This window comes from Mustela nigripes, chromosome 1, assembly GCF_022355385.1.
Source record: "Mustela nigripes isolate SB6536 chromosome 1, MUSNIG.SB6536, whole genome shotgun sequence".
NCBI classification, from domain to species: Eukaryota; Metazoa; Chordata; class Mammalia; order Carnivora; family Mustelidae; genus Mustela; species Mustela nigripes.
The window spans coordinates 95,773,157-95,792,103 of NC_081557.1; the positions used below are offsets into that span (position 1 = coordinate 95,773,157).

General features: G+C 43.0%; 1 protein-coding gene across 15 annotated transcripts in view; it reads right to left on the reverse strand.

Moving 5' to 3' along the window:
• The window catches only part of NCAM1 (neural cell adhesion molecule 1), a 301,008-nt gene that overhangs the window by 281,741 nt on the left and 320 nt on the right, over positions 1 to 18,947 (reverse strand). The window lies entirely within an intron of this gene.

Genomic DNA, 18,947 nt, shown 5'->3' on the forward strand with positions numbered 1-18,947 from the left:
AAACTAACCAATGTACATGCTGAGGTTTTGGAAACTACACTGGCTCGCAGGGCTGCTGCCATCTAGGGAAGGAGCTAGAATTTCAAGATCAGAAAAAGGCTTGGTGAACATGTGTTCTACCATGTCAGAAGAGAAACGTGTTGGAAGGAGCTCTCTCATCCTGTGAGATCTTATGAAAAGAAAGCCTCCATAACATGAAGAACATTTCTGCTGTTTATCCTCAATGTTCATATTCAACCACTGAGTCTTAAAATACAACGAAGCAAAAAAGATACCATGATATTAAGGTAATTTCAACTATATCACCTAAAATCAATTTGGGGGGCAAGTTCTACCTGCAAGGTGTTAACTAAATCACACGTTTTCTCAAAAAAAAAAAAAAAAAAGTTACTACATCATCTACTTAGTTGCATAGTCTGTATCCCCAACATAACCCTAAGACACAAACTACAAAGATTCAGACTTTTTTAGTTCCTATTTAATTATCCTGAGACTTCCCACACCCTGGGTGTCACCAGAATTGGAATTTAACTCTTTTGGATGCAAACAAGCAGAGGTGCTTCCAAGCTTAGAGCTCTCTACAGGAACAGGGTCTGGTCTAGGCAGAGGACACACTTCCTTCTTCAACCCCCGAGATCAGGATCCTGACTCACTGGGATTGCACTACCCGAAATGCAGTGACCAAAAGGGACTCTTCTTCCACAAAACACTGCACTAATTCTCCAGCATTCAGCTTTTCCACTTGAATGGAATAAAAACCCTTTTGAGAACAACAATTACAATCCCCCCATTTTTTTCTCAGGCGCACTATTGGACTTCTTAGTGCATGCACAATGCAAATAAGGCAAGCTTCCTTTCACAGGGTGATTAATATGCAAAGACAGCCTGCTTTTTTAGTAGGATGTGAAGAACCACCAACAAGCCTTTCTAAACCCAGAGGTTTCTACAATTATTTCCACTGTTTATTTTTAAACAGAAGATTACACAATAACGCCAAGCCTTTAGCTCCAGATTGCCAATATTTTGTAAACAATGACAAGTTAGATTTTTAAACCCTTTGTTTCATATTTAAAGCTATGGTCAACTATCGATTCTAATATATTAATTTTTTCCCCAAATTTAAGAAACCCAATTTGTATGAAGCAAGATTCAAGCTCTACATTCTTTTTAAGAAACTACACTTCATTTTTTAAATAGTGAATGATCTGTCTAGCATGTGCCTTTTGAAAGCTTGTAACTTTTAAGATTCACTATAAATTCCAAAATAAGACTAAGAAATTACATCATTATGGTACTTCCTCCAGCTTATGTGCACCTTTATAATTCTTGTGACTTTTCCAAATTATTCTTAAATTCAACATAAGGCTTTGTTTTGATAGAAAATTAAATGAAATCTCTTTAGTAAAGTTTATCAGATGTAATGCTACAAAGAAAACAGAATCTTTGCACTACAAATTATGTCCATGTGACATCAAATCTCAATAAAATAACTGAAGAAGCATTTCCAATCACACATTTCCATGGTGTTTTTTTGTTAAAATTTCCGAGAAAATGTCAAGTACTGGATATGAGGTTAGACCTGCCTTAATAAACACCTCGCTTGTCACAATATTCTTGTTTTTGCCTATTTCTAGCTACAAAGTCTCACGAACAGGTTCTAATCACATAACTGCCCAATATTTCCCAATGTTTCAAAAAAACAAGAAATCATCAACGATTCAAACATTTTGCTCTGGATATGAACTTTTTTAATCCCTGTAATAAATATTAAGATGTAAATTTGACTTTTATGTTCTTCTTAAAGAAATCCTCTATAGCGACAGTTTTAAGATAAGATGTCACATACAGATGAGACTTCAAATTTAATTTTAGTGAAAATATTTCAAGAACAGATGTAGGTCAATAGTGATTATGGTTCACATCAAACCCATCCTCTTGCCAGCAGCCCCTGGTCCCAGCACATATGACTCTGTCTACCAATGAGGAACCAGCCATGACATCTGCGTACCATCAGTTTCTGCCCCCAGGAGAGATACTGCCATCATTTCGGGGACATCAGTAAATCATTCAGGATATTTTTGTTTCCTTGTGAAGTTCTAGGGTCCTACCAGTCCAAGTCACTCACACACCTGGGGTCTCCAGACAGCATGAGATACATAACCAGCCCCAAATGTCAAATTGCATGTTCACTGTAGGCTTACGTTGTTTTCTTTTGTAACAACTTTTAAATTCTAATTGAAAAAATTCACAACAAAAGAGAAAAAGAACTGATTTATTTGTTCTAGTCTATAAATAAGTAAAAGAGATGAAAGTGAAGACCAAATTAACAATGGAACTCATCATTTTAAATTTCTCATGCTGAGTTTGCTAAAAGAATGTAATTTTAAACTCACTTATCACAAACAAAAACTTTTAGAAATGCATACATAAATTATTGAAATGATTACCCATATTTAAAATTTATGTTTTCTGAAATGTCCCACACTATACATTTATTGTTATTGTATTTAAATAAAGTAATTTAACTGTCTGACTTTGTGATAGCTATTCTCTTAATATTGCACAGGACAGCAGCAATATAACACAGAATAATGTATTGATTTACCTCTCAGTGACTTCAGAAGGATCTACTGTGCATATCTCTAGAAAACCAAATAATAAATGATCATTTGGGTTTCTTATTTATAAATAAAATTACAATTAGATACCCAAATCAATTAATGTGCAAAATGTTTATCTCCTAAAAAAAAAAAAAAATCCCCATATCTAACTTAGCGGTGAAGAAGTATTTTAAAAACAATAAAAATATTCTTTTTATGAGAGGGGAGGAAGGAGAATAAACTGTCTGCATGACCAGTTATCTTAATTGAGTCTGACCGATAATTTAAATTCTGATTCCAAAGTCAATTTAGCTCAAAATGACCTCAAATTGTAATCTAGGGCAGTTAACAGACTCATTTTCAATCTCTTATCTTCAAAGAATACCACATGATGTCCCTTTTTTGCTTCATTATGACAGATGGCTTTCTTTAATGAAAATTTTAAATTTTAAACATGTCATGCATAACTTTAACTTACATACACAAAACCAGAGAAAGGAATAAATAACTCTTCGTTATCTTTTTCCGACATTTCAAGGTTGTTTTTGGTGTCATTCCAAAGGAATAAATATTATAAATGTAACCAGAAACAATTTAAAAAGTGATCTAGAATTTTTTACAAAGCTACTGAATGCATTCATCTTGTATCTTCAACTCGCAGCCCAACTACATGGAACACTGGAGTTATTCCATAAATCCTGGAATTAAGTGACTGTTTCTAATAAATGTTCTTGCTATCCAACAAGGCTGGGATGCAGCCATTTGCAAATGTGTTCATGAAACTGCTCTTATTCTAGTTCTCAGCGTCCCTGCCAAGCCCTGTCTTTATATCCAAGAAATGTGGGATCTCAGGCCACCCACCCTGGAATCTTTTGAGGACTTCTTAGTTGAGAAAAGATTCTTCAACACAGAATAGGTTCTTCACAACGGGTCCTAAGTCCCTGAGTTGTCAATTCCCTTGAAATTAAGGTCTTTTCTTAGGAGGCACCCCTGGGACATTTGCTTTTTCCTTTAAGAATTCTGCAAGCTTCTTTAAATCTCGAAAATTCCATACTGAAACATGTGAGTGAAATGTTTCAAAGATGTGCTCTGGCTCAAAGCAATTATGAACCCTGAGAGAGACGGGCCATCAGAAGGTTCTCACAGCCTCCTTCAGAATGAAAGCTAACAGCCCTTCTATCACCACTCCCTCTCATACCACTAACTTCAACTGAACACACATGCACCCAACTGTAAGCCGCAGGAGGGTGGGGCCATGTATCTCTTCTCCCACCCTGAATTCTTCTTCAATCCAGGAAGAGACTGAATTTTTATTAGCTGGAGAAGTTCAATCACAGGGAATCTGCTCTTGGGGAATGCCCGCCATTGCTGAGGGCAGAAACCCTTCACTGAAAATAGAGGGATCCCATGAAATCTCAACTAATGGATAAAATACTCTCAAACCATTCATCTCAGAGTAAGACAATAGTTTGACTTAGACCCCCCCCCCCCCGCCAGGCTGCAAAATGCTGGCTCCCTTAAACTGACCGGCCCAAGAGAAAATGCAGTTGCTGAGTGAAGGTGGGTGCCCCCCACCCAACAGGTCAGCCACAGTGAGGTCCACCCACACAAAGATTCCCCACAGCTTTCCAGTGCCTCGCTCCCAATTCCTAATAAACAGCTAAGGGCCATTATAATTTGAGAAATGAAATGATATGAGACACAAGAGGAGATATAAAACAGACAATAAAGGGAAATTCAGAGGATAAAGAGAGAATGCAGCAAGCAAGAAAATTTTTCTAAAATACTTGGAGAAGGGGCACCTGGGTGGCTCGGTGGGTTAAGCCTCTGCCTTCTGCTAGGTCATGATCTCAGGACCCTGGGATTGACCCCCCGCATCAGGCTCTCTGCTCAGCGGGGAGCCTGTTTCTCCCACCCCTGCCTGCCTCTCTGCCTAATTGTGATCTCTCTCTCTCTCTGTCAAATAAACAAATAAAATCTTTTTTTTTTTTAAAGATTTTATTTGTTTATTTGACAGAGATCACAAGTAGGCAGAGAGGCAGGTGGGGAGAGAGAGGAAGCAGGCTCCCCGCTGAGCAGAGAGCCCAATGCGGGGCTCAATCCCAGGACCCTGGGATCATGACCTGAGCCTAAGGCAGAGGCTTAACCCACTGAGCCACCCAGGTGCCCCTAAACAAATAAAATCTTAAAAAAAAAAAAATACTCAGAGATATAAAAGATGCTCAGACAATAAAACGGAACTCTTAGGCATTAAAAATATGTTAGCAAAATAGAAAATTCAATATAAAATGGGCAAGAAGCCGATAAAACCTCCCAGAAAGTAAAGGGTAAGAGGTTGGAGGAAAAAAGAAATGAACGATAGGAAAGAGAAGACACCCACCCAATAGAGCAATCTAACTTCTGAATAAGAACTCCAGAAAAAAGAGAGAGAAACCAGATATTAATATATCAGATAAATAATGTAGAAACATTTCCTGGCACAGAAAAATGTGAATTTCCACAGCAAAGTGGCCCACTGAGAATCTATCCCCATAAATAAAAAAACAGACCTACAACAAGGCATAGCATTGTGAAATTTCAGAATACTGTAGATAAAGGGAAGATCCTAAGATCTTCTAGAGGAGAAATAAGCAACTTTCATACAAAACATCAGAAATCAGAAGGCACTAGACTTCACAAATGCAACAGTGAAAGGTAGAAAACACAGAGTAACATCTTCAAAATTCTTGGGAGACAAAAATTTTCAATCTAGAGAATTGAATACCAGGCAAATATAAATTAACTGCGGCAAGCCTAGACGACTGAAGAATGAGAGAAAGATCTAGGATATACGTCCCCTGAAGATGAAAGAAAATAGCCATGTTTGAGCACTGTTAGCAGAAATTTACACATTAGTCTGACAACAAATTAGTGATAGGTATATAGAAAACCATGCAAAGGAAAAAACTGATGCCATCATAAACTTCAGGAAAGACAGAAAGTTATATAAAAAAGATATATTAAAAAGTTATATAAAAAAAGAAAAGTTATATAAAAGAAAGTTATATAAAAAAGATATAAAAAATTATATAATTGCTCAAGGCTCAGCTGTGAATATTTACATGGTCATAGTAATGTAAACATTAAATATTGTTTAAATCAAAAATAGAAAAATTATTATATGAGGACACCAGGGTAAAGGAAATAAGGAGGTGGGAAGTACGTAAGAGAAAAATCAACAAATAATGCCTGAAACTAAAAAAGTAAGAAAGTAAAAATATGGAGATTCAAAAAATATAGAAACAACTAAATGGGTAGAAAGTGGTTGTTCGGGGGAATGGAAATCAGAGGTGGGAAGAACAAGGGAAGGGTACGGAGGGGTCCTAAGGGTCAGGGCAGGGGACTAATGCTCTGTGTTTCAAGTTTTATAAAATGATTTAACCTTTTAAACAACGTGGACATGACATTTAAAATTTAAAATGTGAATTTAAATTATAAGAAAAAAACTGAATTTAAGAAAGGGAGGAATGACAACAAATGAATTCCAGTTGCTTGAATAGTTAAGATCTTTAATCTCAATATGTACTTACTATAACTTGGTGGAGAAGAGAGAAATTTGGGGGAGAAGAGAGAAAAAGGGTGACACAACTTTTCTCTCTCTTTTTTTAAAGATTTTATTAATTTATTTATTCAACAGAGATCACAAGTAGGCAGAGAGGCAGACAGAGGGGTGGAGGGGAGAGGTGGGGGGAAGCAGGCTCCCCGCTGAGCAGAAAGCCCCATGCGGGGCTTGATCCTGGGACTCCAAGATCACGACCTGAGCTGAAGGCAGAGTCCTTAACCCACTGAGCCACCCAGGTGCCCTGACACAACTTCTCTTAATGGTAAATAAATAGCTGTGGAATTCAAACCAAGCTGAGAAGCTATATTTAACAAGGTCATTCTATAAGAATGAAACATGAAATCTCCTTTGTCCTAAATCCTTGGGGATTAGAATGTCTCATGATTGAATTTTCCATATGAGCAACACTATTTATACCACCTCTTTCATTCCAATTTGCCACTGGTGAAGACAATGGTATCTACATTTATTTTGTTTTATGTTTGCAACCATATGGAAACTTCTTGAAATCATACTTCCTTCGATACCTAGCAAAGTGCTGAACACCAAAGACGTATGCTCCATAAACTAATCCATACAAGTGTTGCCGCTGCTTGAATGGGCCAGAGTTGTCTCTTCCAAATGAGGTTTAATTATGAACACCCACTATTTATGTTACACTGTGTTATAGACAATCCCTTGGCATTTTGGGATATAAAGAGCTAGTTTTTCAGTTGAATACTAAATGGCTGAGACTGACATGTTTTTTGTGTTCTTGAATCTGTTTTTCCTAACTTTTCCATCCATTGAAGTTATTATATCTTACTATCAATGTACCTATACCTAGCAGTCATGTTTCTTTGATTCTAATCTAAGAGCCCTTCTAAACGTGGTAGAAGGAAATTGGAAATTAATTGAGAAAATATGCACTCTTTCCGGAAAAAAAAAGGGGGTGCTAAAGGGCTTCCCTATCAGTCAAATGCGTACAATTAAATTTGGGATATCTATTTTGGCTATCCAAAGGCGCCTTTCCCTCACTTCTTCATTCTTTCCCCTTATTCTTCATGCTTCATGTTCCAAAGATTTAAGGTTGCCAGCAAATGACTTCCAGATTAATGAAGTGTCACCAATATGATCTTTAGCAGCAACCATTATTTAAGTACACTAAATTTTATGGCTCTACCAATATGGTGAATTGACAGATTTAATATTAACCCTATGCAAATATAAATCTATATAAACCAATTTATTTTTTAAAATTCTCCTTTTTTCAGAACCAAGATCTACTAGACTTTGCTGCCATGGGAGCTGAAACAGCTAAGCCATTGGCTGTGGTGTTTCTAACTCAGCCGCAATTCATGGTGATCCTGAACTGTCAGAGAATGGAAACTAAATGGGAAAAAATGTGATTCTAATTATAATCAATACTTAAATCCAACACTAATTGTACACCCCTTCAACTGTGAACTTTAACAGAAAAAGGGAAAATGGGGGAAAAAATGACTGAGCTTACTGTGTGCCAGACAGTTGCATAAATTACCTCATTTCGTCCTCACAATAACCCTATTAGGGGGGTATTATTATTCCTGTTTCACAGAGAAATGAACTGAGCATAGGAGACATAAAATAACTGGCTCAAGGTCATGGAAAGCACGAGAGCGGCCCTACAAGATGCCAAGTTTGATGCCAAAGGCTCCCGAGTCGCCCCCTACAGAACGCATTGCTCAACAACACCAAAAGGAGACTGTAAATTAAGAAAGGAAGATAAATTGTATTATAACTCAGATTAGAGAGCCTGCACTGGATTCGCATCTTCTCATGTTCCTGACAGCCGTGACCAAGTTGTACCCTGAAACCAGTTCTCATACAGCAATTGCAGCTTAACTAGCGATTGGCAGCATCTCACAGAGACAGAAGGGATACTCGCAGGCAGCACGAGTAAAAGAACATCAGTAGTCAGTCACGCCCGTGTCCACTCTTGTGCCGATCTGGTAAAAACGACCCATCTACACTGTGACAAACTGAACAAACTTCAAAAGATGTTGCTCTCAACAAACTTTTTTAGAGGTGTAGAATGAAAGTATGAATATCATGGGCAGTGATGCAAAGGAAAACAAAACTGTCTATAATGCATCGCCTGCCGTGATGAATGAAATCCCTGGGGAGAAAACCCTCTTAACATTATTCACTTCCTCTCAGATGAGCCCATCTCATTGTCCTTTGCAAGGTTTGTTCATCGCCTGGGTCTTTCCCTTTGTACAGATACATGTGCCCAGATGGCCCCCCGGTGTGAAGCCTTCCCCCAACCCAACACCCCATTCTTCCCTTCTTTGTGGTCAAGTATGCTGAATATCGGCTCCTGTCAGTCTCTGACTCTCAGAACATGCATCCACCATCCAACTAAAATTCTCTAAGATCCCCCTGAAAGATGAAACAAATTCAAAGTTTCTAATTGTGCCTCATGTTCCTGAACGCATAACCCACAGTAACCACTGCCCTCTTTTTAATACAGTGTTTGTTTTGTAATGCAAATACAAAGCAAGATATGTTCATTAGAGAAAACTCAGATGGCCTTTAAAAAATGTGTCTTCTTCCAGGCTTAAGAAGTGAAAGGAAAGTTTTAAAAAACAAAATCGGTATTATATATACCATTTGTTTCCAACTTTTGTCCACTTAACATTATTCTTCTCTAACCGAAGCATCCATGCCACTAGGCAGGCTCCGGTTGCCCCCTCCCTGCCTTTTTGTTCAATATTGCCTTCCGAATTATGGACAAGATGCCGTTCTAAATGCTACTTAAATACTGGGACGCCTGGGTGGCTCAGTTGGTTAAGCAGCTGCCTTCGGCTCAGATCATGATCCCAGCGTCCTGGGATCGAGTCCCACATCGGGCTCCTTGCTCAGCAGGGAGCCTACTTCTCCCTCTGCCTCTGCCTGCCATTCTGTCTGCCTGTGCTCACTCTCTCCCCCTCTCTCTCTGATAAATAAATAAAATCTTAAAAAAAAAATGCTACTTAAATACTACCACATGAATACTTCTGGGTGTGATGAAGATTCTACAATGAAGATTCTTTTCTCCACTGAAAAGGGACAAAAATATAGACTACTAATGTCCCTCAGTCTTCCTGGTTTCCCTGCTGGACTCCCTACAGCTTCCTCCCAACATGCAACAGGTAAACTACCTCATCCAGGCTTCCCCTGTGCACTGTGAAATCCTTTCTACAAATCCTCCAGCTCTCACCACGCTGGGAAAGGTTCTCCAACCGCCCCTGCTGCCCAGGTAATCTATACTCTGCCTCGGAAATCTCAGCCACGTCTCTGGCTTTAGATGCTACCCGATATTCCCAGTTGTCTTTCCATTCTCCACCAGAATGTAGGCTCCACTAGAGAGTAGGCTTTCCAAGGTCAAGGTATTGTACTACTGAGTTTGGGGGCTTTGTTGTACACCTGCAGCTAACAGACTGCACACATGCTCAGTAAGGATTTCTTCCCTTACTTCTTCTGCCTCTGCCCTACACCTTCTCTGCACCACACAGTGGTTTAGCCTCTGTCTAGTCCCATAATATCTATGACATTATTTTTATCTGAGCCATATAATTAGGCATGTTCACCCTCACAACTGGGTCAATAAAAAGTTCCACAAAATAACACTTACCCTTGCTACATAAGATATACATACTCCCTTTTCCATTCTATTCCATTTCCTCTTTCCTCCATTTCCCCCTTCCTCCTTCCTTTCCTTCTTCTTCCTCTTTTTTAATGCTGGCAGAAGTCTGCTAAATAGATATCACCACCCACCGCTGAAAAATACTGACCTAGAAGGTAAGATACTAAGATGTCCAAATTTTTTCCCCTAAAACTTCATGTGTTTTTACTGAAGTCTATGTTTCATTCAAGGTAACCCCTTTTTTCAGTCTCCCCATCACACTGACTGTTCCATGATTTCATGATTTCATTCCCTTGGGTTTGTGACTTAAAGATTGTTCTCTCTCCCCGTCACCTCCCGTGTTGGACCTCTCGTCTACCCCAGTTTTTCGCTTTGTCATCTCTGACATGTCAGCCGTGTGCATTTTTTAAACCTTATCCAAAACCACTACAAGGGTATCTTTCCAAGATTATCTGTTTTACAAACTATATCACCACTGGAATCCTTTAACAAGCCCCTCTGGAACCATAAAAATTTGATTTTTATAAAATGGTCTAAAATTTTATTTTTGTGAAGCAAAAATCTTTTTCCTGGCCCGGTATTTTGTCCATCCGCTGGCGTGGCTGCTACAGAAACAGACTCTCCACTGCACTGACCCCAGCAGTCCACTCCCACTTCCCTCCCTGGGAATTCGTGGCTAGCATCGCACACACAGCCCAGCACAGCACCTGATCAAGCATTGCCACTGAACATCCTCGCAAATGTTTTAGAAGATTTCTCCAGCGTCCCTGTCCCTCGTCTAGCACTTAAGATTTCAGTTCTCCAGCTAGATTCGTCCTGCCCTTCCTCTCCCTAGCTGTCCTTACGCCCCTGGGGGTCCACATCCATCACTAGCTCGTCCACACCTTCTGTACACACCAATAGCACCTGAGACGATTTTTTTGTCGTACTTAATAATGCCTACAATTAATATCTGCCTCCTTCTTTCAGACACTGATTCATATAGTACCTCTCACGGTTTCCTAACCGTCTGAACTAAGTGTTTCCTCTCTACCGAACTGAAAGCCACTGCAGGCCTGGTAGAGCATTCTTCCATTTATTTTATTTTCTCCCTCAGCTTTCAGCACAGAACTTTGTGTGTCATATTCCCAGTACACATATTTTGTAACATCTCAAAGAAAACCTCCACTCAAGATGAACTTTTTTTGAAATAATGTGTAGTCTTTATTTATTTATTTATTTATTTATTGAGAGGAGAGAGAGAGAGAGAGAGAGAGAGAGAGTGTGTGTGTGTGTGTATGTGTGTGAGCGCAAGCAGGGGAGAGGGCAGAAGGAGAGGGAGAGAGAGAATCTTAAGCAAATTCCATGGGGCTCGATCTCACGACCTGAGCAGGAATCAAGAATCACACTTAACCGCAGGCCCCCACCCACAGTGAGTGGACTCAACCTAGACTACCAGCCCCAGGGCTCTCTGTTCGCCCCCCACTGTGTCACTCCTCCCGCACCTGGGCAGACAACAAGCAGATGTGCATCTGATGCTATGTATATTCAAACTATCCTCACTGCAGCCCACCAAAGCAGGTTACAGTCCCAGCCTCACCCCTGTAAGTCACTTAGCCCTTTCTCTGAGCCAGTTCTATATCAAGACCTAACACCATGTGGCCTCACAGGGCATCTCCCCACCACCCCCACGGCCAGTCTCTGGCTGCTTCTCACCACGTCCCCACACCCTGTTCCATGCGCATCAGTGTGGGCATTCCTCTCTCAGACACCCGAGTCTTCCTGCTCCACGGACTGAAGGCCAACTCATGCCCCACGCCCAGCTCAAGGGAGGCCCACGCAGAATCAACTGCTTCCTTCCTTGGGCTCCGATGGCATTTGATCCACATCTCTATTTCTAGGCAGAGTATATCTGTCTCCCACGTAAACTCTAGAGCCAGAAGCAGAGCTTACTTGACTTTATAATCTGAAACCCAGAACAATTCCCGAAGCAACCTAACCTTCTCAGATTTCAAGAAAGTTTGCTGAATTGAGGAATTCGAGAGTGTTTGCTGTGATTCCCTGTCTGTTGAATCAGGCAATCAACCATGCCTTAAACGCGAATACCATCTGTCCTTCCTATTTCACGGAGTTCTTTAAATGTCACCTCCTCACCCCACCCCGACCACGCAGTCAAAGGTGGTTTTCCCCAATAATCATGGTAGCCTGTTCTTTTCCTGAGTTTCGATCAGGACATGGGGTTATAAATATATGTGCGTGTGACTTGTCTCATGTCTGTGTTCCTCCACACTTAGACTGGTGGCTCTAGGAAGACAGAGATGATATATGCTCCCCCCTGGGTTCTCAGAACACAGAACTCAATAAATGTTTAGTGAACAAATGATATGAAGATTAAATGAGAGAATGCAAATCAAAACTCTGGGATTGGCTAATGATATTCAAGACCCAACTATTGGGATTATCGATGCGGTTTCTCCCCTCCTAGGTAGTTGACCCAAAATCTGAGTCTCCTCTCCAAAACAACATATGCCTTGCAGTTGGCAAAACTACTTCCTGTCCTGCCAGTAGGGCACTTATGTCTGACTCATTTGAATAATAATAGCAATTACTTTATTTTATTCCAGATAGTAATTTACAAAAATATAAGCAGTGAGAAATATTAAATCACCTGAGGCCTTACTTAAGATTTTCTATAAAATAAGGTCAAATGGCTTCTTCTTTCCAAAAATAATTTGGATTTTGATGTATGATTCTGATCTTCAAAGCACAAAGCAACCTTTATGAGATACATGCTTAACAAACCGGAATGATTAGTCTCTATTCTCAAGCAAGTGGACCCAAGCAGACCAACACACGACTGCTAACACTGGGTCAGATCTGCAGGGCTCCACACTGCATGGGCTCCTGCCAAGACTCTGTGGGCTGGGGACCTGCCCATGTGTTCCATGGGCATTTATCTTCTATATTTTCCAGAAGCAAGAATTTTATATTGTCCTTAAGGAGGGCCTTCCAAATTGTACATCCTTCAGGCCCCATGAAACCCACACCAACCCTTGTACTAATGTCTTCAACCTCATAATGAGATCACTTTTCTAACATATTCAAAACCAAGATGACAATGCAGGCGTATTTAACAAGATTTTTTTTTAAGTCAAGTTCTAATCATTGAAGGAGTCATGTTCTCAAATATCCTTTTTTATGTCCTCCTGAAAAGAGCACTATGTCAGAGTATCATTTTTTTTTTCCTAGATCCAGAATACATCCCTCTTTCTCATTAATAAACAGAGCTTGCATGCACTAAAGGCCTGTGATCTCTAAAACATTCACAGCTCAAAAATGGAGGCATTGCTAATTTTGCCATTTTGCAGAAGGGGAAGTTGAAGCTTAGGGAAACTGAATGACTCGAGCAAGACTGGACAGTAAATAAGGGATACATGCGGCATGGCTGGGCTTTCAACCTGGGGTTGCAGGCCACTCTTAATCTCTCCGCAGTTCTACCCTCCAGCTTCCTTGACAGCAGAAAGTATGTCATCTCAGTCCTTTGTAATTCCCCACGGAGCTGATGATAAAAACTGGCACTCAATAAATACATTTGATCAACCTTTAAGAGAACACCTAACATAACACAATCCCAAACACTGTGACATTACTAGGGATATTCCTCAACAATGAGGTAATCAGATACCAAAGGCTTCTCGCATGTGATCCCAGGAATGACACAGACAGAAAACAGGGCCAGATGTCACCAGTGTTTGCAGCTACAAATCGGAAAGTCCCGGGTGAGAAGAGAGTAGAGTACAGGTTACATGGTAGCCTCTCAAGTCCCATCAGTGATGGGAATCAGTCCTTGAATCCAAAGGAAAACGTGTTTACTTCTGTCTGGGGGAAAAGGAATGCACAATAGGTTTATTAAAACCTTTTTTGACCCAAAAAAACACAGGTACCCAAGGACTACATCCTTCGGTGTAGTCCTCTGAGCCTCCCCCAGCACCCGCTCAAGCTTCCTTGTTAGAAGTTACACAAACACCCAAGAAGGGAGAAGTGTGCCATCCTAACTAAAAGCAGTTAACTACGTGGCTGCAAGTAGACGTGGCCTAAAGGCATCTTAACCGTAATGTATGGAAACTGCCTGAACAGGTGCCATTTGGCCCCAAGACCGACATCAAAAGGCAACGCCCTGAATGATCATCTTCAGCTGAGAGACAGCATTTCAACATCTTGAAATGAAAGGGCACAATGGCACCAGCGGCAACGCCAAATAATTTACATCCCTTTACATCGGCAAATGGTTTTAAGGTTTGGCACCAAGAGTTAATATTCACAAGGGAAAAGGCTAAAGATGACATGACTGTGACCTTCAGATAGACTTGTGGATTTTACTGCCTTACAGTAGTAAGCACATCTACCTGTACTCTTGATAACAAGCTTGCCAGGGTTGTTTCCTCACAGTAAACACTGGGTCCCTCGTGGACACCAACTCCGTAGGATTCAGAGGGCTCCCTGGCCATCTCCCCCTTGCTAAGAGGCTCTCTCTTACAGTATTGCTCAGAGACCTACTATTTTAGGACATGTATAAAATGTTCTTCTGAATTTTTCTCATTTCTTCTTTTTTAACTAAAGGAACTTAACTACTTAAGTCTTTTTAAATTCAAAAGTCAAGTAGTCATTATGATTACATAGCCAAGTTGATTTGTGGTTCCAATTTTGTCTAATTTGTAACCCATTTTTAAGACTAGTAAAACACTATTTGTAATTTGCTGCCATTTCTTTTAAAGTTCCAGATGTTTCTTAGCCTGTATATTTGTCAGATCCCTAAACTGAGGAATTATCGGTTATGGAAGCTACACTGAAATATTCATCTTGACACCAGAAAACATTTGCGTGCTTAAAACTCAATACTTCAACAGTCCTGGAGAGCCTTTTCCAAATGCCTTTGTCTCCTCTCAAGCTGTCTGTTCCCAGAAGACTGATGACAGCAGGTGCGGTCCCTTCCTCTCCCCTCCCTGCCCATTGGTTCTGCTCTCCATCACCACAAACCCAAGATCGGCAGGGAAAGTTCAAACCGTTCTTTAGCAACAGGTAATGAATCACTTATTTCACAAAGAGACAGGACGGACTGTCTGTAAAATCTCTCTGGAGGTCGGCCAGTAGTATTAAAGTCACTTTCTGTCTGGAGAATAGCCACACTTCCTTCATGTTGAAGATGTAAAAATGGGGAACTCATCAAACTCATTTTAAATAGAGACTTTGTCACCTTAAAACATTTAAGTGGTTGGATCAGAAGTTCCAAAGTCCGTATTTCAAGCAACATAAAGTTTACGAGATGCTGTCTATAATTTAAGAAACTGAGTTCCGTAGCAAACAAAAATATCTGTCATGCCTAAAGATTAGGTTTTGAATGAGAAAATGGTGCTATTTATTTTGAAAGGCAATTAAGCCCTTGTTCCCTGTGACAGAAAAATATAGATACAGATTACTTACATTAAATTACATATTACCGATCTGAGGTAGTCAATTAATGATGAATGTATTCCAAAGAGAAGTACTATGCAAAACTCTGAATTGTGGGGCTCTGTGAGACTAATTGCTCTCTCTTATCTCTGCCTTGAGTAAGCACCCACAGCCCATGAGAATAGCACATCCACCATAATTTTGGGGCTTGGGAGCATTTTTGCAAACAATTACTGCCTTCATTCTTGAACTATGGTGCTCAAAAAATAGTCACCAGTTAAATCAACAAATCCTTAATCAATTAGCATAGAGACTTGGATGAACCTTCTTCATTGAACAAGAATATATCCTGCAATTTCCTGCTATTCCAGCATTATTTTTAAAAAATAGACCCTGGGTAAATGTCGTCAAGTTCAAGTTGTTGGGGTTAAAAGGGGAAAGTTTCACGAAAAACTGACTTTAAAAGAAATGTAAATTGCCAGACTAACGGAAACAGCGTGATTGGTAGATCCTGGGAACCTCCACAGCAGGGATGGTAACTCAAAAACTATTAAATAAAGGACAGGCCACACTTCCACAATATCTGGCTTATATTCTCTTTGTGTTTAACTGTTGAATTTTAAATAAATTCTGAGTTATTTTTGGTATTTTAATGTTGGCTAATATTTGTTGAAAGAAAATTAGCCTTTGGTTTTGGGATAGAGTCATGAAAGTTATACCACATTCTTGAATATGACTACATTACATTCAGTTACAGCTCTGTTCAGAAACATATTTTTGGTCTTAAAACGAAAATCAACAATGAGAAAAAAATACAGCTCAGCATTGCCGTACTTACAGCAAACTTGGCGGAAACACCTCTTGGTAATTCATTTAGTGAATGAATTATATAGGTGTATACTTATATAGGTGCTAGCTGCTTCTGTAAGGCAGCAAAGATGCCCTTTGTTCTTAATCCAGTGCTATCTTATTAGAAAACCAGTCCTCTTCATTCCTTCACTCTGGCAAGTAAAATTGGCGGAGGACTGTAAAATTGTCAAAGAAACATATCACTTAACCATTCCAGATCATTCAAATAACTTTTCCACAAAACATCCAAAATCGTTGTTAGAATAGACTCAAATTTTCTATTCCACAACCAGGCATTTTATTCCTAAACAGGCAAAAGACACCAAAATGAGAAAGGCTGCAGACTCGATTTGTTTTGTGTCAATAAGGTCAGCATACCTTGTATCTAAATTTCCATTTGCACTGTGTGGAGTGCAGAGACTGAAGTAGCATTGTCCCTGAAGATGATATAACATTTGAGGCCAAAATAATAATAGTAGTAATAATTACTATTATAATTATAGTAACATCATTATTACATGTATACACAGACACATAGATGTGTGTGTATATAATACCTTTATTTTTCCCCTAACCCTTTGACTAAGGTCTTTGATTTCTTTTTAAACTATAGTATTATCAGTACTTTAACAAAAAATTCTCTTTGGAAAACCGTTCAACTTCTTTCTTTTGTTAAGCAACCATGTATGCGTTTCATGTTCTGCCTTGCCCCATCCTCACGGTCCCAGGGCCAGGTCCACGGTCCCAGACGCCGCTTTCCTTCCAGAGAACACGGCTCAGAATGCCACCCTTGTCTGGGCGGCCATCAGATCCCAATCCTGGACTCCCTGGGCGTGTACCAGCCGGAGCCTGCCTTCAAATCGCAACACCGAAGGTTCCACCCACCACGGTGGCGGAAAGGTAGGCCTGCGATCCCCTAAAGATCAGGTCTCCATGGCCACACCCCCACCTCGAGGGGAGGAGGTCCCAGAAACGCAAGGCCCCTGGAGGGACCCCGCAGGCCCGACAGAAAACCGCAAGCCCGGGGAGGCCCCGGCCAGGTGGCGGCAGGACCCAGCGATCTGCCGACTGGGGCTGGCCCGCAGCTGGGGGCTCTCCCCCCTCCACCCCCGACTAGGTCCCCACCCCCAGCTTCGCCCCCGGCCAGCAGCCGGCCGGTCGGCGCACGCGCGTCGGTGCGCCCAGCCCCGGCGCCCTCCCGGGACGACGCGGGCGGAGTGTGCATCCCGGGTGGGGGGCGAGAGGGATGCCTCGGGTCTGCGCGAGAGAGGCGCGAGTGGGCGAGCACGGACGGGACGGACCTCCCGGGGACACCTGGACTCCATCTTCCTTCCTCCAGACTGTAGGGCCGGCCACGGGGCGGGGTTTCTCCTGGCGGGGGTGAGCGAGACCGTTAGGCTGGAACACCGGGAGACTCTCCTGGCAGCTCCGGGCCGCCACCCGCGCCGCAATAAAAGCCTCTCGCGGCTTCCCGCCCAGCCAGCCTCGCTCTGATTGGTCGCCATGGGAGAGGGACCCGAGTTGGCTGGAGGCGGCGGCCGGGGCTGCTCCCGTGCCGCCTGGGGAGGGCACGCCCCGCGCGCTCCCCCACCCGGAATGGGCCGTCTAGGGCAGCACCCGCGGCGGCACCTGGCAGCGGCAGCCGCGACACACGGCCCCCTCCGCCCGGCTTTCCCCCGGCGCTTCCCAGCACACGCCCCCCGCCCGGAATGTCCGCCCATCCCACCCAGCTCTCTGCGGCCCCTGCTCCTTTTCTTACCCCCTTCCCGACCGTCCACGCCAGAGCGCAAATCCCTGGGTGGGGTGGGGTGGGGAGAGCAGCTGGAGGGGAGGGTGGGCACGCACTGAAAAATCTTCAGGGAGGCCGGGATAGAAATACACCAAATGAAATGAACCTCCGGAACGCCGAGGATTTCTGGGCGGCGGCGCAGCCCCCGCCACCCGCGGCAGCATCCCTCGGCTGTCTTCCCCTCGGCTCGCTATTGTTCGCACTTTGCAAGGATCAGGAACCTCGCCCAAAGAAAGGAGGCTAGGGCGAGGTGTTGCGGGCGGCTACCTGCCATTCTTCTCGCGCATCGTGCAACACTGGGCTCGCGGTGCGTGTGAAGGCACACGCGCGCACACACACGCGCACACACACCAGGCAGCCCGATCACGCCCTCCTCGCCCTCCGCCCCTCCGCCCCTCCGCACTTCCTCCTGTCAAAACGCGGCGCTCGGCCCTCCCATCCCTCCGTGCTCCCGGCCGAGAGCAGGCTTTGCAAGTAACCAGCAATTTGGCAAATGAAAAACTAACGTCATATCGACGGGGGTGCAACAACGGCCACACAGCCCTGAGATTCTGCCCATTTCGCCCCATTTTGCAAACCGTTATTCAGTCTGGGCGGGGATGGGGGGCTGGGCGCGAAGGCGGCGAGCCCCACTTTATTAGACCCGGGGAAATAACGATGGGGCGGCTGCCCCGGCCTTATTGTTCACTCGTCGCGGAGCCAGGGCTGACAAGCCCCTTCCCCGCGGAACCCAAGCTCCCCGGCGGCACCGCGGAGCCGCGGCACCCCCGCCCCGCCGCCCGCTTCGGAGAAGGAGCGCTGCCCAGCAGCCGCGCGGCCGTAGCGCTCTCGGGACCGACCCCGGGAGCAGGCGACTCCGCTCCCCGCGCCGCCCGCACACAAAGTGGGAAGGGCGGGCGCGCAGGAGGCGCGGCGGGCGCTCGCGGCGCTCGGAGGCAGCCCCGGTCCGGCGCAGCCCGGGAGAGCGCGGGGTTCCGCGGGGCAGCAAGGGCGACGCGCTCCTTCCTCAGCTCAACGACAACGACCACCCTT